This window comes from Hypanus sabinus, chromosome 1 (assembly GCF_030144855.1).
Source record: "Hypanus sabinus isolate sHypSab1 chromosome 1, sHypSab1.hap1, whole genome shotgun sequence".
Taxonomy (NCBI): Eukaryota; Metazoa; Chordata; class Chondrichthyes; order Myliobatiformes; family Dasyatidae; genus Hypanus; species Hypanus sabinus.
In genome coordinates this window covers 98349768-98374483 of record NC_082706.1, presented here as the reverse complement: position 1 = coordinate 98374483, position 24716 = coordinate 98349768, and positions in this window count along the sequence as shown.

Below are 24716 nucleotides of genomic sequence, written 5' to 3'. Positions count from 1 at the left end.
TCCCCTTCCTTTCTTTCAATGCCGCAACATGATGTTATGACATGCAAAATCTTGTCGAGGAATTGTAGCACACACTTCTTTTGTGAGAGTTGTGCTTTTTTCTTGTGTATGAGGGAGGTAATTTTACATCTGATAAGGTGTGGATCTCATTTGGGGAAGAGAGACAAAGGCTTTTTGAGAGCTGATGTCTTTGATTTCAAAGCATCTCAGAGGATAATGGACCATCATACTGATGCTTTTCCACTGACTGGGGGCAGTTTGCTCCCTATTGATTGCTTTTATTTGCAAATGATCCCTCTACAAATTAGAACAATTGCTATTTTAAATGATATTGGCTCTTTTTGAGGTGCTTTTTAAATCATCCTTCTTTCAGTCCTAATGAAGGGTTTCAACCTGAAACACCAGCAATTCCTTTCTTCCCACAGAATGCTGCTTGACCCACTGAGGTCCTCCAGATGATTAATGTTCCACATTCCAGCATATGCCATCCGATTCCTAAATGGACATTGAACCCAAGAACACTCAAGGTTATTATATCTGTTTTCGCACTATTTTAATTTAACTGTTTAATATAAGTATATATACTTATATATGCATTTTATTTACTTATTTATTTTCTTACTATATTACCATGTATTGAGTTGTATTGCTGCTGCTAAGTTAACAGATTTCACAACAAATGCCGGTGATATTAAATCTGATTCAGATGTGCCATGTCTCATGTCTCTGTTCACTTTCCCAAGTAGGGACAACTACTCTTTGCAAAATAATCAAACATTGATTTCCAGAGGAAATAGAAAGCCAAGGGCAAGGCATTATGCATCTACTGCTTAACAGGAATCACAACTGCGAATGTCTTTGTGGGGTGGCTCAAGTAACAGCTCCAGTGACCCATTTTTGATGACCTGTGTTAAGCACAATAGGCAGCGATTCAAATGGAGAGAGGAGAAATGGGTTAAAAATTTTATATCTGAATGCACGAAGTGTCAGAAATAAGGTGGATGAGCTTGAAGCTCAGGTGCGAATGGGTAACTATGATGTTGTTGGGATAACAGAGACATGGCTGCAGGGAGATCAGACCTGGGAAATGAATGTACAAGGGTATACATGTTATCGTAGGGACAGAAATGTGGGCAGAGGGGGTGGGGTGGCCCTGTTGGCGAGGAATGAGATTCAATCCTTTGCAAGGGGGGACATAGGATCAGGAGAAGTAGAGTCTGTGTGGATAGAACTGAGGAACAGTAAGGGCAAAAAGACCCTAATGGGTGTTGACTACAGGCCACCAAACAGTAGCATGGATATTGGGTGCAAGTTGAATAGGGAGTTAACATTGGCATGTGGCAAAGGCAATGTCGCAGTAGTTATGGCGGATTTCAACATGCAGGTGAACTGGGAGAATCAGGTTGGTGCTGGACCCCAGGATCGGGAGTTTGTAGAGTCCCTACAGGATGCATTCTTGGAACAGCTTGTACGAGAGCTGACCAGGGACAAGGCTATTCTGGATTTAGTGTTATGTAATGAACAGGATTTGATAAGCGATCTTGAAGTAAAGGAGCCATTAGGAGGTAGTGATCATAATATGATAAGTTTTTATCCGTAATTTGAGAAGGATAAGGGCAGTTCGGAGGTGTCAGTGTTGCAGTTGAACAGGAGCCATGAGGAAGGAGCTGGCCAAAGTTAACTGGACGGATATCCTAGCAGAAAAGACAGTGGAACAGCAATGGCAGGTATTCTTGGGAATAATGCACACGGTGCAAAATCAGTTCATCTCCCGGAGAAGGAAGGATTCAAAGGGGGGAAAGGGGCCACAGTGGTTGACAAAGGAAGTCAGAGATTGCATAGCATTAAAAAATGGAAGTATGACAGAACTAAGGTGAGTGGGAGGACAGATGATTGGGAAATTTTTAAGGAACAACAGAGCTTAACTAAAAAGGCAATACAGAGAGAAAAAATGAGGTACGAACGCAAGCTAGCCAGGAATATAAAGGAGGATAGCAAAAGCCTTTTTAGGTATGTGAAGAGAAAGAAGATAGTTAAGAACAATGTTAGGCCCTTGAAGAATGAATTGGGTGAAATTGTTATGGGAAACAGAGAAATAGCAGAAGAATTTAATAAGTTCTTTAGATCTGTTTTCACTAAGGAAGACACAAGCAATCTCCCAGATGTATGGATGGGCCAAGGGCATAGGGTAACAGAGGAAATAAAACAGATTGACATTAGGAAGGAAACGGTGATGAGTAGACTGATGGGACTGAAGGCTGACAAATCCCCAGGTCCAGATGGTCTGCATCCTAGAAGGTATCCCTGGAAATTGCGGATGCATTGGTAATCATTTTCCAATGTTCCTTAGGTTCAGGATCAGTTCCTGAGGATTGTAGAATGGCTAATGTTATCCCACTTTTTAAGAAAGGAGGGAGGGAGAAAACAGAGAACTATCGACCTGTCAGCCTAACATCAGCAGTGGGAAGATGCTAGAGTCCATTATTAAAGATGAGATAGTGTCATATCTAGATAGCAGTGATAGGATTGGGCTGAGCCAGCATGGATTTACCAAGGATAAATCATTCTTGACTAATCTATTGGAGTTTTTCAAGGATGTAACCAGGAAGTTAGACAAGGGAGATCCAGTGGATGTAGTGTACCTCGATTTTCAGAAGGCATTTGATAAGGTCCTACATAGGAGATTGGTGGGTAAAATCAAAGCTCATGGCATTGGGGGGAAGACATTGACATGGATAGAAAACTGGTTGGCAGCTAGAAAGCAAAGGGTAGTGGTGAATGGGTGTTTCTCGGTCTGGCAGGTGGTGACTAGTGGGGTGCCACAGGGTTCGGTATTGGGACCACAGCTGTTTATGATTTACATCAACGATTTAGATGAAGGCATTGAGAATAACATCAGCAAGTTTGCTGATGATACTAAGCTGGGTGGCAGTGTGACATGTGATGAGGATGTTAGGAGAATTCAGGGTGACTTGGATAGGCTGGGTGAGTGGGCAGATACTTGGCAGATGACGTTTAATGTGAATAAGTGTGAGGTTATCCACTTTGGGAGTAAGAACAGGAAGGCAGATTATTATCTGAATTGAGTAAAGTTAGGTAAGGGAGAAATACTAAGAGATCTAGGAGTCCTTGTTCATCAGTCACTGAAGGTGAATGAGCAAGTGCAGCAGGCAGTGAAGAAGGCTAATGGAATGTTGGCCTTTATTACAAAGGGAATTGAGTACAAGAGCAAGGAAATCCTCTTGCATTTGTACAGGGCCCTGGTGAGACCACACCTGGAGTATTGTGTACAGTTTTGGTCTCCAGGGTTAAGGAAGGACATCCTGGCTGTAGAGGAAGTGCAGCGTAGATTCACAAGGTTAATTCCTGGGATGTCCGGACTGTCTTACGCAGAGAGGTTAGAGAGACTGGGCTTGTACACGCTGGAATTAAGGAGATTGAGAGGGGATCTGATTGCAACATATAAGATTATTAAGGGATTGGACAAGATAGAGGCAGAAAATATGTTCCAGATGCTGGAAGAGTCCAGTACCAGAGGGCATGGTTTGAGAATAAGGGGTAGGTCATTTAGGACAGAGTTAAGGAAAAACTTCTTCTCCCTGAGAGTTGTGGAGGTCTGGAATGCACTGCCTCGGAAGGCAGTGGAGGCCAATTCTCTGGATGCTTTCAAGAAGGAGCTAGATAGGTATCTTATGGATAGGGGAATCAAGGGATATGGGGACAAGGCAGAAACCGGGTATTGATAGTAGATGATCAGCCATGGTCTCAGAATGGCGGTGCAGGCTCGAAGGGCCGAATGGTTTACTTCTGCACCTATTGTCTATTGTCTATTATATTAAGTTGAAGCTCTGAGTGACCCTCAAATGTTTATAAATGTTTCTCAGAGATGAGAATGGGACCCAGCTTTGGTTTCCTAGGCCAGTTCTGATCCTTAATTTATGTTTTTATCACTTTGTTGGGTGTGGGACATTTCCAAGTGTAAAATAGTTACAAAAATTAATATACTTCAAAAGGGCTTGGTTAATATTTAAAAAAACCTGGGACTTCCTGAAGGGGTCAAGAAAAATGCAGCCTAATCCACTCACTGTCTTCAACTTAGTGTTTTGTTGTGATTTCCCAGAAAGGCCTACTCCTCACAAAAAAAGATGAATTACTCTGAAATATTCCTGAGATATTCTGTTCTAGTGAACTTTGAGGTGATTCGATATTTCTCCAACAAGGCAATATTATATTAATAAGATTGGAAAGTGGACAGAAAATTTACAAGGATGTTTACGAGACTGGAGTACTCGAGTTATGGGGAAAGGTTGAATAGATTAGGACATTGTTCCCTAGAGTATAGGAAAATGAGGGGTGATTTGATAGAGGTATACAAAATTATGAGGGCTATAGAAGGTGTAAATGCAAGTAGGTTTTTTCCATTGAGTTTGGGTGAGACTAGAATTAGAGGTCATGGGTTAAGGGGGAAAGGTGAAATGTTTAAGGAGAACATGAGGGTGAAATTCTTCACTCAGAGCGTGCTGGGAGTGTAGAATAAGCTGCCAGCGGAAGTGGTGGAATCAAGTTTGATTTCAGCATTTCAGAGAAATTTGCATATGATGGGAGGGGCATGGACAGCTATGGTCCAGGTGCAGATTGATAGGACTAGGCAAAATAATAAATACTTCAGCACAGAGGAAATGGGCCAAAGGTTCTATTCTGTGCTATAGTGTTCCTATGACTCTGTTACTATAAGTCATAATTGGACACATCCATGCTAGAAATTATCATGGGCCAGAACGCACTGATGACTAATTGAGGTTCTGAAGAAAACCTCCACTAGCTCTAATGCATAGTCCTAATACAGAAGAACAAGATTCACTTTGCATGTGGCCCCTCAGCATATTGCAGTACAGATGGCACATTGAACATGGCCCTGATCATTTGAACGAAGACTTTGTCCTTCATTGAACAGATAAGTAAAGCTAAGTGAAAATTTTGGAAGGGAAGGGGAAGAAATCACAAGCATTGTTAAAATTAATATGATCAATTCACCAATTTCTACTCACTGTATTTGTTAGAGAGTTAATTCTGGTTTATCAGGAGATGCCGTTATTTAAGGCAACAAGCATGCAATGAATTGTATATGCCTGACTACTTATTTATTTAGTAATATAATGTGGAGTAGGCCCTTTCAGCCCTGTGAGCCACCATGCCCTAGCAAACTCTGACAAAACTCAACAACCCAAATCACAGGACAATTTACAATGACCAATTAACCTACCCAGTTCACCTTTGGACTGTGGAAGGAAATCCAGGAAAATCCATGTATTCCACAAGGAGGACGTAAAGAGACTCCTTACAGAATGGCACCAGAATTGAGCTGTAATAGAGTCATGCCAACCACCACACTACCATGGTGCCTGACAACTTTGCTGCAAATTTGGCTCCATGTCTAAACACCAGTCCAAATCCAACCCTATTTTTGGAGAACGAGCGAAGGTATTGTAGACTAGCAACACATCACTCATTAGCAGCAATAAACAGTCAGTGCCACTTTATTAGGTACACCATACACCTGCTTGTTAATGCAAATATCTAATCAGTCGATCATGTGCATAAAAGCAACTCAATGCATAAAAGCATGCAGACATGATCGATAGGTTCAATTGTTGTTCAGACTGAACATCGGTACGGGAAGAAATGTGATCCAGATGACTTTGACCATGGAATGATTGTTCATGCCAGAGGGAGTGGTTTGAGTATCTCAGAAACTACTCATTAACTGGAATTCTCACAATAGTCTCTAGAGTTTATAGAACATGGTGCAAACACACAAAATAAAACATCCTGTTAGTGGCAATTCTGTTGCAAAAATGCCTTGTTAATTAGAGAGGTCAGAGGAGAATGGCCAGATTTGTTTAAGCTAACAGGAAGGTGACAATAACTCAAAAAACCATTTGTTACAGCAGTGGTGTGCAAAAGAGCATCTCTGAACACACAACACATCGAACCTTAAAGTGGATGAGCTGCTGCAGCAGAACATCATGAACAAACGTTCATCGGCCACTTCATTTGGTACAGGAGGTACCTAATAAAGCGACCACTGAGTGTAGATAGAAATTTGTAGACACAAGAGCTACTGCAGATGCTGGAAATCTAGAGAAATACACATAATGTGCTGGAGGAGCTCAGCAGGTCAGGCAACATGGATGGGAACAAACAGTTGACGTTTCAGGTTGAGAGCCTTCATCAGGATAGAAATTTATTCACTTTTGCTAATACTAAGTGTGCACTTATTGCAGGCTGAATCCTGCTTCTGAAGTCCTGTTTCTTACAATAGAATACAACATGTTCAGCATATGCATGAAAGGACACATTTGCACAAGTTAAACCTAGGGAAAAATTATCATTCCATTATATATGAAAAGTAAAATTATCAAATCAGAAGCAAGTGCATTGGCATTAAAGTGTTAAGAATGGAACATGACATAAAATCACATGGAATAAGAACACATCATGTTTCTCTTCCAGTCTATAAGATTGTGGCAAATCCTAAGCCATAACCCCATTCTCTGCTTGAAAACCTTTTGACTAAATTCATCAAATAAAATCAGTTGACATATAATGTAAAAACTCGGCTTGCTCGTAAATAAAAAATCAAGGCTTGCTTTGGAACTTACTTTTCAGTTCTAAATAGTTAGTTTTGACTTTGGAATGATAATGAAAGATGCTGAAAACTCTCAGCTGACCAGTCAGCACCTATGAAGAGAGAAAGAGGTAGATTTTCAGGAGAGCAACCTCCCAATTAGAACATATGATGAGCCCTTGATTGCTTGCACCATCAACTGATTATATTTTAGATATTTAAGATTTTGCTTCAGAGAAACCTGATTTAAGATGGAAAAAGTCAGGGTATTTGGACCTGTCAAATGGTTTTGGGAGATTTGTACTTCATTGGTGGATTTGATGCTCACCAATTTTTACAGATGCACCACAGAAGGGTAGCTGCTCTGCTCAAGAGTGTAAGAAACTGCAGATCTGTGCAGGCAATTTTGTGCGTCACAGAAACTAGCCTCCCCTCCATGACTCTGTTTACATTTCCCGCTGCCTTGGAAAAGCAAATATCAAAAACCTCTTCTGCTCCCGATGTTCCCTCTTCACCTCCTTCTCACCAGGCAGAGGATACAAAAGCCTGAAAGCACATACCAGCAGCCTGAAGAACAGCTGTTATAAGACCCTTGAATGGACCTCTTGTACCATAGGATGGACACTTGACATCACAATCTACCTCATTGCCTTGCAGCTTATTGTCTATTTCCACTGCAATTCTCTGTCACGTAACACTTTATTCTGCATTCTGTTATTGCTTTACCCTCATACTACCTCAGAGTACTGGATGATTAAATGATTTGTATGGATGGCATGCAAAATAAAGCTTTTGTCACTGTGTCGCAATATATGTGACAATAATAAACCAATTATCAATTACCAATTAATACAATGTGCAAAAGAGTAAATAATTCTATGACTCTGTGGTAGATCCTTCAAGTTTCCCAGGTTAGAGACTAAGAAATCTGCTGAAGAATCAAAGAATCGCATAGCACAGAAATGAACTCTTCAGCCCCCCCCCCATGACTAACAAACTCAAGCTATTCATTAGCACCTCGTTTATGTCCTTCCATGCCATGAACTTTGATGCTCGGTCAAGATAAACGTGGACACAGGCTATCAGCCCCTTGAAATAAATGGGAGACTTGAGCTCAGAAATGCCTGAGAAACTCAATGGGTAACATAACTGGACCAGATTAAGGTCGAATGTATTGACCCAAAATTCGACTGTCCATTCCCCTTCAGAGATGTTGTCTAATCCACTGACTTCCTCCAGCATCTTGTGTGCTGCTTTAGATTCCAGCATCTGCAATCTCTCATGTCTCCAGCTGCTATGAGAAATAAAAGTGAATAGTTTAATTTGATTTAGTTTCTTTATTGGAAAAGCCCTTCATTGTTCTTAAATGCATGTGAGGGTACTTCAAGTCTTTTAACTTCGGTAATGTCCTGGTTCACATCTTTACTGTTATGCTGTATGATGCACCATCAATAACTCTCGGAGACGCGAGTCGAGGTCGGCTTTTATTAACTGGAAGAAAAGCACTGTCAGCAGCAAGAGACCATCACACAACATCCTGGAGACTGAGGGAGGAGCAGTGCCTCCAATCGCCTTTATACCGGGGTCTGTGGGAGGAGCCACAGGAGCAGTCAGCGGCGGGGGGGGGGGGGGGCGTGTCCAGACAGGTATATGTAGTTCACCACACTGTAGGTATTTCATTTTGCAGCTCAGCAAATAACACAGCATCTACGCAAACAGGGGGTTTAGGGGGATCACGCCTCAATCTCACGTTTGGCAGGGCCAGAGATGGTCTTCCCTAGACTTACACAGCCGAGGAAATCAGAGAGTTTCACTTAAAACTCGAATTATTTTTAACATTTTGTTTACAGATTTTGTGTGTTTCTGAATGTTTGTCAATGACAAAGATGTTCACAGTTTAAGAAGATAACTCTGAAGGCCAGTCAGCCTGTGGGCAGTGCTCATCAGCTGTCAAATCCACTGCAGGAGGACGACTGGTGAACTGCTTTGAGGGAGATTATCCGCTGCCATGTACCAAGCCTATGATTAGAACCCAGACTTCCAGTGAACGGCTGCACTAGGCAACACCGAGAATGACAGATTGTCACTGACGATGTTGAGGCAGCGAATGTCTGAGCTCATTAATTCCAAAAGCACACCAGGTATAGCTTTCATTTAATAAAACCAAAAACCTGTTGTTTTTCATATTTCCCCCTCCCCCCACTACTTTCAAATCCCTTACTATCTTTCCTTTCGGTTAGTCCTGACGAAGGGTCTCGGCCCGAAACATCGACGGTGCTTCTCATTATAGATGCTGCCTGGCCTGCTGTGTTCCACCAGCATTTTGTGTGTGTTGTTTGAATTTCCAGCATCTGCAGATTTCCTCGTGTTTGTTTTACAGAAATGGTTTCAATCAATGCCCTACATTTCCCTCAAGTTACACACTGTCCTGACTTGGCAATATAGCATCGTTACTTCAACAGCACTGAGTCTAAATTCTGAAGTTTTTTCTCAATAGCATATGGATAACACTACTTCAAGGAGGCCTGCACTTTGGTATAAATGGATGGGCAAGAAATGCCAAGATCCATAAAGAATTTTAAAAAGCCCTGCTTATCTCTCTTTCCTACCCAACCCCCATTCTTATGTGTTAATGAGAAGTGTGGTAACTTTTTGAGAAATTACATGGTTCCAGATGTAAGAATTAGGTAATTCCCTCTGGGGTAGAGCCTAAAATGATCAGGCTAACTCATAATCTTCCAAAAGGAAAAATAGTGGTAGATGATACACAAGTAAACAGCATTGAACAGTTCACACATGTGCATTAACATTTTTCCCTTCCTTTCCCATAAATTATCAATTATCAATGATGAAAGTCTTGCTTCTGGCCATGCAAGAAATGTAGAAATTTTCAGTTACTCATACACTGTTTGCTACTTGTTCTTGGAAGTTACTACCCTGATGTATATGATGAACCTCCTGAAAATAGTAAATCCGACCTTACGTTTTACTAGATTATTTTCATTTATGACATAAGAAAATATGGATTTGACGTTAATTTACCATACCTGACATATTACCTGATGCTTATTCCAAGGTATTGGTTAGAAGAGCAGCTGGAACAGGCCATATAGCCCTTCAAGGTGGTTCATCATTCAATGACTGATCCTATATGATAACTCCTGTACTCCTAACTCACTCCAACATCCTCTTATTCCATTGGAAATCTAAACTCTATTCGCCTTTCTTTAGGTACACTCATTGACTGCTCCTCGGAGCTAACTAAGGAAGATAATTCCTAAGGTTCATAACCCTCCAACTAGGGGAGCTCGTTTCCCACTTAACACATACATTGTCAGCACTTCTCCTGAGAAGGTCCCCTTCCATTTCCAAAGGCTTCAACCTGACTGATGCCTCTCAGCAACTAACCTGTCATTGCTCTTCAGAAAGTTTCATGTGTTAATGAGATCAACTCTCATTCAATTAAATCCTCTGGCTATTGGACCATCTTCACTGTCTTTCCACGTAGATAATTTCCATTATTCCAGCTGTCAGTCCAGTGAATCTGCAGTGCACTGCCTCCAAGCCTGCATATATTAACAAATTTCAATAAGCAGTAAAGGTTTTGAGATAATTATCTTCTTCTTTTTGGGTCCTTAGCTACCAGTGGATTATAGGCCATTGATGATGTCCCATTTCCATTAGTTCATCAATGTTTCTATAATCCATTCTATCCACTGTACAGGGGATTAGCCTATGCAACTTCACCAGAGCCCTGTTGACCAGCCCTGCCCACTTCCACCTCTCACAATGGGCACTTAGGGTTGAACTTTCAGATGCAGATAATTCTTTGATAAATGTACTACTGCAGACACCAGAAAGCTGAAGCAAAACTGAAGAGTACTCCATTCTGACAAGACTTATTGTTGTTTTTTTGATTAATCAGCAACATTTTTGCCTCAAACTTAAATAAACTAAAGTTTATCCACGTTAACCATCTCCAAAGGTTGACTATTGGCAAGCACCCTTATTGTGAAACCTTTGTCCAATATATTAGTCACACTGTCTTAAAACATTGCTAGCCCTTGTCAGACAGATCACTGCATGTTTCATCAACTGCCACCATCCGCCCCCGCCATGCTTCTGCCATTGGTCTCCAACACAGACACTTCTTGCCCCTCCAGTTAACCACATTAGTTGAAAAACTAATCAATTCTTCATGAACCACAATAACAAATGAAAGTTAGCTGCTGGCTATCTCTATATTTCCCAAATCTATAATTTTTGTAGCTCATAACTGAAGCTTCTTTGGGATGTTAAGGGATTATTTGATTGAGGATTTAGTTATGTTACAAGGAATTCAAATCAAATCAAATCAAATCACATTTAATTTTCATTCAAACCATAAATAGATATAGCTGAAAGAAACAGCGTTCCTCTAGGCCCAAAGTGTAAAACATTAAAAATAGCAAGCAAACTTTCAAAAATAGTGAGTAACATAATTCAAAATATTGTAAAAAGAAGCATATTCATTTGAAAAAAAGATCAGATATGGTCCAGGACCCTGAACTATAATGCCCAGCAATCAATGGTACAATCTCCCGGTAGCGTACAGACGCATGCAATCTAACCTGCTATTCCACCACTCAGACACTGGAGGGCAGCACTGACAGGAGAGGCCAGGCCCCAGGTGAGTTCAACCACGCAGTAATGTTTCCGCATGGCTCACCTGGTCTGCACCAGCAAGGAAGCCCAAGGCTTGAGGTCTAATTCTCACTACAGCTGAGGGTACATGGCTCCCATGTTGATTGCCCCTCCACCAGACAAGGGTAACAGGCCTTCAGCAACTTACATTATCATTGTCCAACAGAGTCTTGCGGTCGCAACTGGAATGTCCGAGACTATCTCCCACAGTTATACTGCACTAACTGCGAAGTTTTTGATTAGCAGGCAGCACAGTCTGTAGCTAAGGCAGCTCCTCTGTATCCAAACTGGCTCCTCCAACACATCAGCAGGGCCCTCCAATATCATGACTGTCTCCTTCGACACCTTGGCCAGCACCGCACCAGTCTGTCTACGCCTACCAATGAACAGCTCACTGATGGAGTAGTCCTGCAGAACCTGGATGTTCTTGGAGTAGAATTGTCTTTGGATGATAAAGAACAAATTTTACAAAGGAAAAAGCACCTTTGATTAGCCCTCAAGAGGCCACTGCGTTTGTACATGCCACTCGCTGTCTTACCCGATGAATTGATGGTGCGTGTGGAGAAATACTATTTGAAAGTTTTGACAAGTCAAAAAGAAAGTACATTTGGACCACCCATCACAGTTATTGAGTTCTACAGCACAGAAACAGGACCTTCAGTGCTCATGTCCACACAGATCATTGTCCAAATCAAATTAATTCCATTATCCTTCTATGCCTTGTTCATTTTAGTGAGTGCCTTATACCACTTTTGGCAATTGGATTTGATTCTGTCGCCTTTTCCGAAAGGGGTCCATAAGTCCATAAGATATAGGAGCAGAATTAATCCATTCAGCCCATTGAGTCTGCTCTGCCATTCCATCATGGCTGATCCCTGATCCCACTCAACCCCATACACCTGTCCTCTCCATATCCTTTGATGCCTGACCAATCAAGAAACTATCAACTTCCACCTTAAGCATACCCACAGACTTGGCCTCCACTGCAGTCTGTGGCAGAGCATTCCACAGATTCATTACTCTCAGGCTAAAAAAATTCCTCCTTACCTCTGTTCTAAAAGATCACCCCTCAATTTTGAGTCTTTGCCCTTTAGTTCTGGATACCCGCACCATAGGGAACATATTCTCCACATCTACCCTATCTAGTCCTTTCAACCTTTCAACATTCAGTAGGTTTCAATATCCCCCCGCCCCCTCATATGTTAACCCCACATTCCCAGAATCATACTCATGGACCTCCTCTGGACTCTGTCCCATGATAACACATCTTTTCTGAGTTATGGGGCCCAGAACTGTTGCCAATACTCCAAGTGCAGCCTGACTAGTGTCCTATAAAGCCTGAGCATTATCTCCTTACTCTTATATTCTATCCCCCTTGAAATAAATGCCAACATTGCATTTGCCTTCTTTACCGCCGACTCAGCCTGTAAATTAACCTAGTGGGAGTCAGGGATGAGAACTCCTAAGTCCCTTTGCACCTTTGAAGCAGGGATTCACTGAAAAAATAGTAAGTGATTGCCGTGATGTGACATACTTGAGCTATCTAACTATTTGCTGCTCTCTCCGCAGAGTACAATGAATGATAAGGAGTTGTAGAGTCTGCAGATAAGAGGACTTGGAACAACATGCAAGATGCTGGAGGATCTCAGCAAGTCAGGCAATATCTGTGCAGGGACATGGAGAGTTAACACTTTAGTTCAAGACCCTTCACCTGGACTAAGGAATGGCACATCATTGTGACAATGTGGTCAAAGGGCAGGTCAGCAGCAGAAATCCCTTAGGGTTACAGTGACAGAGGGTCTCAGAAATGCAGATGAAAGGAGGAGGCAAAGTTCTTCAGAGTGGATAGACCTTGAAGAGATTGTTAAGTGGAGAAGCAAAATGGAGTTGGAAGAGTCTGTAGGTTCTGGAATTTGGAACAATACATGAGAAGCTAGAAGTGCTCAGTGGTTCAGGCAGCCCCTGTGGAGAGAACTAAACAGTCAACAATTCAGGTTAGCATCTTTGCCTCAGGAAACTCTATTTTAGACTGACTTCTTTGTTCTATAGTATCGTGTCACCAATTGATCATCTATCATGAAGAAGAGCTTCAATATATCTGTTTGTTTAATTGTGTAGGTATGTGCATAAAACACTGGAGGAAGCATGATTGCATCTCTTCAGCACCTTCTATGATGTTCCAAAGCATCTTAACTCTGTATATTTGAAGTTAGTTACTGTTTAAATTCCTTGGCGTTACCATTTCAGAGGATCTGTCCTAGGACCAACATGTAGGTGCCATTACAAAGAAGGAAAGTGCCTCTATTCCTAAGAGGTTTGTGCAGATCTGACATGTCATCTAAAACTTTGATAAACTTCTATAGGTGCATAGTGGAAAGTGTCCTGACTGTGTATAACAGCCTGGTATGGAAACACCAAAGCCTACAAATGGAAAAGGCTAGAATAAGTAGTGGATACAGCCCAGTCCATCACAGAAAAAGTCTTCCCCACCATTGAGCACATCTACTAAGAGTGCTGCCAAAGGAAACATCATACATCACCAAGAACCCCCACTATCCAGACCATGCTCTCTTCTCACCGCAGCCATTGGGAAGGAGGTTCAGGAGCCTTTGGTCCCACATCTTTAGGTTCAAGAACAGTTATTACCCTTCCAACCTATGTACTCACTTTCTAGGACCTTATATTGCATATTCTCAGTATTATAGAAAACCTACAGCACAATACAAGCCCTTCAGCCCACAATGCCATGCCAAATGTACTTACTTTAGAAATTACCTAGGGTTGCCCATAGCCCTCTATTTTTCTAAGCTCCATGTACCCATCCAGGAGTCTCTTAAAAGACACTATTGTATCTGCCTTTACCGCCATCACTGGCAGCCCATTCCACGCACTCACCACCCTCTGCATAAAAAACTTGCCCCTGACATCTCCTCTGTACCTACTTCCAAGCAACTTAAGTCAGTGCCCTCTAGTGTTAGCCATTTCAGCCCTGGGAAAAAAAACCTTTGACTATCCACACGATCAATGCTTCTCATCATCTCATACACCTCTATTAGGGCACCTCTCATCCTCTGTCGCTCCAAGAAAAAAGGCCAAGTTCACTCAACCTATTCTCATATTCTCCCCAATCCTGGCAATATCCTTGCAAATCTCCTCCGCGACCTCTCTATAGTCTCCATGTTCTTCCTGTAGTGAACTGAGCACAGTACTCCAAGTGGGGTCTGACCAGGGTCCTATAAAGCTGTAACCTTACCTCTCAGCTCCTGAACTCAGTCCCACAGATGATGAAGGCCAATGCACTGTATGCCTTCTTAACCACAGAGACAACCTGCGCAGCAGCTTTGTGTGTCCTATGGACTCGGACCCCAAGATCCCTCTGATCGTCCATACTGTCAAGAGTCTTACCATTAATACCATATTCTGCCAGCATATTTTGACCTACCAAGATGAACCACTTCACACTTATCTGGGTTGAACTCCATCTGCGCTTCTCAGCCCAGTTTTGCATCCTATCAATGTTCTGCTCTAAGCTCTGACAGCCCTCCACACTATCCACAAAACCCCCAACCTTTGTATCATCAGCAAATTTACTAACCCATCCTTCCACTTCCTCATGCAGGTCATTTATAAAAAGCACAAAGAGAAGGCGCCCCAGAACAGATCCCTGAGGCACACCACTGGTCATCAGCCACCATGCAGAATATGACCTGTCTACAACCACTCTTTGCCTTCTGTGGGCAAGCCAGTTCTGGATCCACAAAGCAATGTCCCCTTGGATCCCATGCCTCTTTACTTTCTCAATAAGCCTTGCATGGGGTACTTTATCAAATGCCTTGCTGAAATCCATATACACTACATCTACTGCTCTACCTTCATCAATGTGTTTAGTCACATCCTCAAAAAATTCAATCAGGCTCGTAAGGCACGACAAATCCATGTTGACTATTCCTAATCATATTATGCATCTCTAATTGTTCATAAGTCCTCAGAATCTTCTCCATCAACTTACCAACCACTGAAGTAAGACTCACTGATCTATAATTTCCTGGGCTATCTCTACTCCCCTTCTTGAATAAGGGAGCAACATCCGCAATCCTTCAATTCTCTGGAACTTCTCCCATCCCCAGTGATGATGCAAAGATCAATGCCAGAGGCTCAGCAATCTCCTCCCTTGCCTCGACAGTAGCCTGGGGTACATTTGTCTGGTTATTATTTATTTGTTTGTTTATTTATTGATTGGTGTATGTATTGATTGATTCTATTTGCATATTTTGTCTTCTTTTGCATATTGGTTATTTGTCAGTTTTTATGTGTAGTTTTTCATTGATTCTATTGTGTTTCTTCATTCTACTGTGAATGCCTGCAAGAAAATGAATCTCAGAGTAATATACTCATGACTACTTCATTAAGTACACCTGTACACCTGCTTTTTAATGCAAATATATTATCAGCCAACCATGTGACAGCACCTCAATGCTTAAAAGCATACAGGTATGGTCAAGAGATTCAGTGAGGTTCAGTTGTTGTTTGGACCAAACATCTAAAAGAAGAGTTCCTCCAGCATTTTATGTGTGTTGATCAAAATGGGGAAGAAATGTGAACTGTGTGACTTAGTCTGTGGAATGATTGCTGGTGCCAGACGGGGCAATCTGAGTATCTCAGAAACTGCTGATCTCCTGGGATTGTCACGCAAAACTGTCTCTAGAATTTATAGAGAATGGTACATCCATTGAGCAGCAGTTTTGATGGCAAAAGTACTTTGTTAACGAGAGAAATCAGAAAAGAATGGGCAGACTGGTTCAAGCTGACAGTAACAGTGGTGTGTAGAAGAGCATCTCTAAATGCACAACACATTGAACCTTGACGTAGATGGGCTGTGGACTGGCTGCAACAGCAGAAGACCGTGAACATATACTAAGTGGCCACTTCATTAGGTACAGGAGGTATCTAATAAAGTGGCCACTGAATGTTTATGGTGGCATTTACATACTTTGATAATAAATTTACTTGCAAATCTGTTGTGAATTAGGAAATGCCAATGTGCTCACACAAACTCCCACAACTACTAGTGATCAAATTTATTTAGTAAGGGATAAATATCAGGATGAACCTTTGAGATAATCCACCATTTCTTCAATATTTATGTCCATCAGCTTAAAAAATTCTGACGGCTGACACCTCCAAAATGAAGAACTCCTTGAAATGACAGCCTGGACTTTTGTTGTCAAGGTTCTGAAGTGGGATTTGAAATTTGAGGCTTCTGACCCATAATCAGGGGTGTTATCAATTGGCTCAAAATAGCTGGGTCCAGTTTTGTGAAATGAATTTGTCAAATTATGATTGATTATATTGTATTCTATCAGGTTCAAAACTTTAATTTTGACATTTCTAGTTTTAATGTCATTGTGTATCTTCAGAAAATTTGCACGGAAGTTCACATCGACTTAAGTGTCATTAGGGCTATCTTAATCCAGTGATCCAGAATAACCTTACATTCCCATGATTGCTGCCACTAATTGCATGTTAAGTGATTCCAGAAATTTTTCCTCAGATTTACAAAAATGCACTGATAAAGTTCCACATGAAAGAATATGAATTAAGCTCAAAGCTTTCACGATCCAGAAGAAAATCATGTGCTGGATAAGAACTTGGCCAAAGGGAGCAAAAATATTGGTTGCTGGTTAAAGAAGCAGTATTGGGATGGGAACCTTTTTCAGTGGATGCCTTGAGGTTCAGTCAAACTACTTTGTTTTTGATATGCATCAGTGAGTTGGATTCTGAAGGTCAATTCAAAACCATCAAATCCAAGGGGAATGTCAATCTACGGGAGCACGTGGAATCTAAGAAGTAATTCCTGAAATTATAGGAAATAGGCAAAATATCCAAGCCAATAAAGCAATGGCGGAGAAAATGTTACTCACATGATTGGATGGAAATGTACTGGACAATGGAGAGAAATTTGGACAATGTGTGAGCTTTGTCAATGGCATTGATATAGCTAAGGAAAGCAATGAAAATGGAATAGGAACTTACTAGATTTAACAGGAAAAGAGGACTGAATTTTTATAAAGTGTTTCATAATCTCAGGATAAAGCAAGGTACTTTACAGTCTGTGAAATACCTTTTGAAGTATATTGACTGATAAAAGATGGACTCTTGACCTCATAATCTATCCAGTTATGAGCATGCAACTTTTTGCCTGCCTGCACTTTACTTTCTTTGCATCTGTAATGCTTTAATCTGTGCTTTGATATGGTTTTACCTTGTACTACCTCAATACACTGCTGTAATGAATTGGTCAGTATGAATTCTATGCAAGAAAAATATTTTACTGTAACTTGGTACAAATGAAAATAGCAAACTAATTTGCCAACTTAATATAGAAAATAGGCTGCCAGTTTACAAACAGCCAACTCCCATATACAGCAAGTTCCATTTATATTGCATGATTAGCTTAATCTTAAATGATGTCCATGTATTAATTTGACACACTGTAATTCCTTAAACATACAGTATTCTGGATCTCCTTCAATTAATTTCTTAGTATTTTGAAAGCAAGGTAATTATTTGTAGGTGTGTTTATATAAGAAAAATTCTTGATCATCACTTGCAATAAGATCACTCATATCCTTTTGCTCCATTGGAAATCTTCTGGCTACACATCTTGTATAATCCCTTATATTGTCCTTTACACAAAAAACACAAACAAAGGTAACTATTGATGTTGTTAATAGCATTTGATATTATGAAAATGTATTAAACATCCCAAATTGACTGTTGTGCTGTTGTAAATTTGACATACAAAATTGAGGACATATATTTTTACTAATAATTAAGAAAGTATATTTACATACTCTATACATATATATTATACACTCTATACACTATATTCTTTTTACACAGATAAAACTGTTCTGGCAGTATAATTTTTAGCAATAGTTGTTCATTTTTCTTTAATAAAGTGGCTTTAAGAGACCTGTGTACTGCTACTAACCAATCAATTTGGCATATTTGCATCAGATTCCAGCATCTGCAGTCTCTTGTGTCTCCCTTCTGACCAATCCCATTGTTTGTGGACCTGAAATAGATTATGCTAGTCAATGGCATAACTTGATGAATCGTGTCAAAGTCACAAAGGCAATGGATGACTTTCAATATGGAAGTATTATTTATTGTTATCCCCAACTGAGTTGCGGTTTATTATCGTAACCATAAATTGGTGTATTTGTCTAATTTTTTAAATACAGCAATTAATTACTGTTTTCGTGCTTCAGAAAGTCATTCTTTACCCAGGAGGAATGTGGAACTTGTTATCAAGGAAAGGTTTAGGTGAAGTATAAGGTGTGTTTAAAGGGAGCAGGACAACTGCAGAGAGATGAGAAGGGAGATGGGAAATGAGGCACAACAGCCAATAATGCTGCACATAGTGAACTGCCTCTCTGCTCCAGAATTCCAGGTCCTATCCTGACCTTCGCTGCTATCTATTTGAAATCTATTTTTACTCGCTCTGACCAAATGGGTTTGCCTTGATGTTTTGGTTTCCTCCCACATCCCAAAGACATGCTAGATTTATTGACTGCTGAAAATTTCCACGAATATAGTTTTCAGAAAAGCTTGGGAGTGTTAATGGGCATGGTTACAGGGAAACCTGCTGGGGAAATGGAATTGCACTGAGAACTGCCAATGATTTGATGGGCCAAGTGGCCTACAGTCCTGAAAGTAAATATATACATGGGAGGAGCCTTCAGCTGAGAAATGCAAAGTGCTTAGACAATTTGTGCTGAATGCTTTTGTTCTGTACACGTTATGAGAAAAAAAGCAAAGTTGCTCCAAAATGATAAAAAAAAACAAAATACTAAAACACAATCCTTGTTAAACAATTGGTGGAACTGCTCTCCCTTTCCCTTTAAGACCTTTCCTAAAATCCATCTCTATGATTTAGCTGTTGGTCATCTATCCTAATTTCTCATGTGCGTCTCTGTGGCAAATGCTTTTTGATAATCACTGCCGCAAAGAGTCTGGGATTGTCTAAGGCAGTGGTTCGTCTGCGTGTGACCCACTTGTGACTTTCATTTACTTCTGGAGTCCCTGCCCTCCATAGCCTCTGTTCATTGCTGAAGTGTTTTTTGGTTAGTTAACTGTACAAATTATTTTAATATACAGTCAATATTTATGTTTTAACAGGTTATAGCTATTATAATGTTGCAGATGTATATGAAAAATAAAACTATTTCAGAATTCTGAATAAGAGACCTTATTTATCCTATCGTTTCAATAGATCATTTTGCTGCTGTAACATTCTCCTGCCTTTCTCTCTGTCCACATTTCCTCTTTCTGCTGTAGGCTGATGTTGATGCTTTTTGTTATGTCTCTTTCGAAAGCATGGAGGTGAACTAACTCGTCATCCCCAATATAATAGGTAGCCTAGGCTTTTCAGATCCCTCCCTTTGCAGCTGTCAATGTCGCATTGACTTTCTGTCAGGGCTGCTCTCTTATTGTTTGTGAGTTTGATTAAAAAAAAACAAAAAAAAACAAAATGCAATTACCCAGGTTGAAGGACCAGACTCTATCACTCATACAGATAATCTCAGGGTAATGTGACAAGCATTCCCATGGCAACTGCAGGAAGAACTTAAGTCCAAGAGTTTGTCTTCTCATCTTTCTGTTTATTGTTTAATGGATTAAAACTTCCTTCTCAAAACGTTATAGTGTTGCAGTGAGGAAGCCACCATTTCAAAGTGTTCACAGTAATGTGTCTGCTGTGCCTGGCAGAGAGCAAGAGGAACTTAAAAGCATTTTTTGTGGTTTCTGCAAACTCACAGCCATGTGTAACTTTAGTTTTAAGACAAATTGCTGTGATTTTGGCTGGCTATAATAAGCAGTATCCTTGCTCACAGCATGATTTTCAAGCTTTATCCTTTCGAATATGGCTGAACATTATAATATTTAATGAACCACATCTTGGTTAAATGTTATTTGAGGTTTTTTTTCTTAAAGAAAAAAAATGAATGAGCACCAATTTCTTTTGACAAACATAACCCTGTGATGTATGCCATGTACCCGAGGGCTGCGTGGTTGCACAGCTAGTAGAATAGATGCCTCACATCTCCAGCAACCCAGGTTTAAGCATGACCTCCATTGATGTCTGCAAAGAGTTTTCCTGTTCTCTCTATCAATCAGGAGGTGTGACCCGTGGACAATGCTGCTGGGAACACAAACCAGGGCCTGATCAACCCTGGCTGGGTCGCCTGGCCGAGGATGCCTGATGTTGAAAGACCCAAAACACCTGATGACCCCAGGTCACGTCACTGATGATTTGTCCCGGTGATGCTAAGATGTCTCTCAGCACCATTGGCTGCTCTGGGTTTCTCGTTACATTCCAAAGATGTGTGTGCTGGTAGGTTAATTGTCACAACTGAGTGGATCAGTGGTGGAATCTAAGAATTTCCATTATGTCAAATTTAGATTACAGTCAGAAATTCTGGTCGCTCCTTTACAGGAAGAATGTACAGTCTTCGGAAAGAGTGCAGACAGGTTGGCTACAGTGCTGCCTGGATTAGAGAGCATTAGTTATATAGTGAGTTTGGAGAAACTTGGATTGTTACCTTGGGAGCACTGGCGGCTGGTGGGGCGGGGGGGGGGGGGTGTCCTGATAGACACTTATTACATTATGAGAGGCATAGATAGGGTAGACAGTCAGAGTCTTATTTTCAGAGGTGGAAATGTCAAATGCTAGCGGGCATAGATTTAAGCTGAGAGCAAGACTGTTTAAAGGAGAAGTGTGGGACAGGCTTTTCACACGGGGACTTGTAGAAGTCTAGAAGTGCTGCCAAAGGAGATGACAAAAGCAGGGACAGTAGTAAATTGATAAATTGTTATATGATTGTCACATGTACTGAGGTATAGTGAATAAAATATTGTTTTGCATGCCATCCATACCGATCATTTCAATTCATTGAAAAATTCAGACAGGGCAAAGGAAAACAACAATAAAATGTAGAATAAAGCATTACAATTACAGGGAAAGTGCAGTGCAGGCAGTCAATAATGCGCTTTACCAAGGAGGCAGAAAGTGTAGACAGAATCTATGGAGCAGAGGCTGGTTTTCATGAAGCACTGTGCTGTGTGCACAGCTCTCTATGACTTCTTGCCATTTTTGGCAGAACAGTTGCTAAACTAAGATTTAATGCATCCTATGAAGCTTTCTATGGTGTATCTATAAAAATTGGTGAAAGTGAAAGGGCACATGCCAAATTTCTTTAGTCTCCTGAGGTAGTCAAGGTGCTGGTATGCCTCCTTGGTCATGGCATCTGCATAGTTGAATTAGGACACGCTATTGATGATGTTCATTCCTGGGAACCTAAAGCTCTCTATCCTCTTGACCTCAGCACCATTGATGTAAACAGGAATTTGCATCCCACCCTCTTACCTAAAGTCAATGACCATCTCTTTTGTTTTGATGACATTGACGGAAAGTTTATTGCTGTGACATCACATCACTCGGCTCTCTATCTTAGAATCAGAATCAGATTTATTATGAAATGTATTGCTTCATGGCAACAATACAATACAAGCAATAAAAATTACTCAAATTTACAAAATAAATATACAATGCAAAAGATGAATAACAAGGTAGTGTTCATATGTTCATGGACCATTAAGAAATCTGAAGGTGGAGGGAAGGAAGCTGTTCTTAAAACTTTGAGTATGGACCTTCAGGCTCCTGTACCTCCTCCACAATGGTGGAAACATGAAGGTGACATGTCCCGGACAGTGAGGGTCTTTAATAATGGATGCCATTTTCTTGAGGAACCACCTCCTGAAGTTATCCTTGATGGTGGTGAGCGTAATGCCTGTGATAGAACTGGCTGAGTCCACAAGCCTCTTGTGATCCTTTATATTGCAGCCTCCACACCAAGCTGTGACAAATCAGCCCCCTGTGGTGGTGTCATCTTGTCGATGGAGTTAGAGCAGAATTTTGCCATGCAGTTGTGAGTGGCACTTAAGGGGCATTTGGGCAGTTACGTGAACATGCAAAGAATGGAGGGATATGGATCATGTGCAAGAAGCTGGGATTAATTCATTTTGCTGATTTTAATCTCTGAGGCTGACATGAGAGCATCCTTCCGGAAGGTGAACTCATGGAAAGTATTTGGCTCAGATGGGGTCCCAGGCTGAGTGCTGAAGAACTGTGCCAATCAACTGGATAGAGCTTTCATTGACATCTTTGACCTCTCACTTCGGCAGGCACCCGTACTCGCCTGCTTCAAACAGGCTTCATTTATACTGGTGGCAAGAACAATGTGGTAACCTGCCTCGATGACTATCATCCAGTAGCACTTACAGTCCTTGTGAAGTACTTTGAAGGGCTGATGTTGAAACAAATCAACTTTTACCTGAGGATTGACTTGGATGCACTCTAGTTTGACACTAGGTAACATTTCATTGGCTTGTCTCTCATCGCTGGAATATCTGTACCGTGAAGGAGCATATGTCAGAATGCTCTTCATTGACTACAGCTCTGCATTTAATACCATCATCCCCTCAAAACTAATCAATAAGCTCTAAAGCCTTGGCCTCAATACCTCCTTGTGAATCTGGATACTCAATTTCTTCACTTGCAGACTCCAGTTTGGATTGGCAACATCTCCTCCACAATCTCCATCAGCACAGGCGCACCACAAGGCTGTGTGCTTAGCCCCCTTTATCCTTTTGACTGTGAGGATAGGCACAGCTCTAATGCCACATTTAAGTTTGCCGGCACACCACTATAATTTGCCAGATCAAAGGTGGTGACGAATCAGCATCTAGGAGGGAGATTGAAAATCTGATTGAGTGGTGCCCCAACCACAACCTCTCACTCAACAATAGCAAGACCAAATTACGGGAGGAAACTGGAGGTCCACGAGACCGTCCTCATCAGTGGATCAGAGGTGGAGAGGGTCAGCAACTTAAAATTCCTCGGCGTTATCATTTCAGAGGATCCGTCCTGTGTCCTGTACACACGTGCCATTACAAAGAAAGCATAGCAGTGTTTCTACTTTCTTAGAAGTTTGCAAAGATTCGGATGTCATGTAAAACTTTGACCAATTTCTATAGATGTGTGGTGGAGAGCACAGTAACCGGTTGCATTACAGCCTGGTATCGAAACACCAATGCTCTTCAATAGAAAAGCCTACAAAATGTACTGGATATAGCCCACTCCATCACAGGTAAATCCCTTCCCTCCACTGAGCAAACCTTCATAGAACTGTTTTGCAGGAAAGCAGCATCCATCATCAAGGACCCGCCATCCAGGTCAAGCATTCTTCTCACTCACTGCTCACTTCTCACTGTGTGGGTTTTCATTAATTCTGTGAAAGTTTTATATGTTTTACATGTTTGCAAACCAAGACAAAAATAATTAGCGTTTGGTGTAAAATGAAGTTCTGAGAAAGTTGCTTTCGATATTCGTGCTTTCTTACAAGCTCACCTAGTAATACAGCAAGGAAAGAGGCCCTTCTACCTATTGATTCCTTGCTAGCATCAAGCATCCATTTTACACCAATCCCGATTTATTCTTCCCATATTCCCATTAACTCTGCTCAGATTTTACCCGTTACCACCATACCAGGATCAATTAACATACCTCATAGATATTTGCGATGGGGAAAACAGAGCTCCTTGGACGAAACAAGAGGACTATGTAAGTACCTCACAGACAGAACAGGAGATCAGAACTGAGCCACAAGAAATTGAAGTTGTAGACACATTCAGTCCATAATGAAACCAAGCCCCTCTTCCATGGACTCTCTCGCTACATTTCCCACTTCAGCCTTTAGCAAACTTCTACAGATGTACGATGAAGACTATTCTGACTCGGTGTGTCACTTCTTCGAGAGGCAGTGCCTCCAGAAGGTGGCATTTATTACTAAGGTCCCTCACCATCTGTGACATTCCCTCTTCTCATTACCAGCATTGGGAAGAAGGTATAGCAGCCTGAAGACACACATTCAATGATTTAAGGACAGCTACTTCCCATCCTGCATTAGATTTCTGAACAGTTCCAGAACCTGCGAACTCTCCTTCACTGCCCTCTTTTGCACTAGTTATTTATTGTTTGTAACTTAGAATAAATTTTAATGTCTTACATTGTACTGCTGCCACACAAAATACATTTATGACATATGTCTGTGATTAAATAAAACAGATTCTGATGATTCTGATTCCAATTCTGAACATAATCAAAAACACTTTTATTCCAGATATTCTTTCTTCTTCCATTGCCCCCAGCCCCCATCTGGCAGAAGACACAAAAGCTTGAGAGGACATACCACCAGGTTTAAGTGCAGCTTCCATCCTGCTGTTTTAAGAATAGTGAATGGACCGCTTGTATAAGAATGACTTTTGACCTCACAAGCAATCT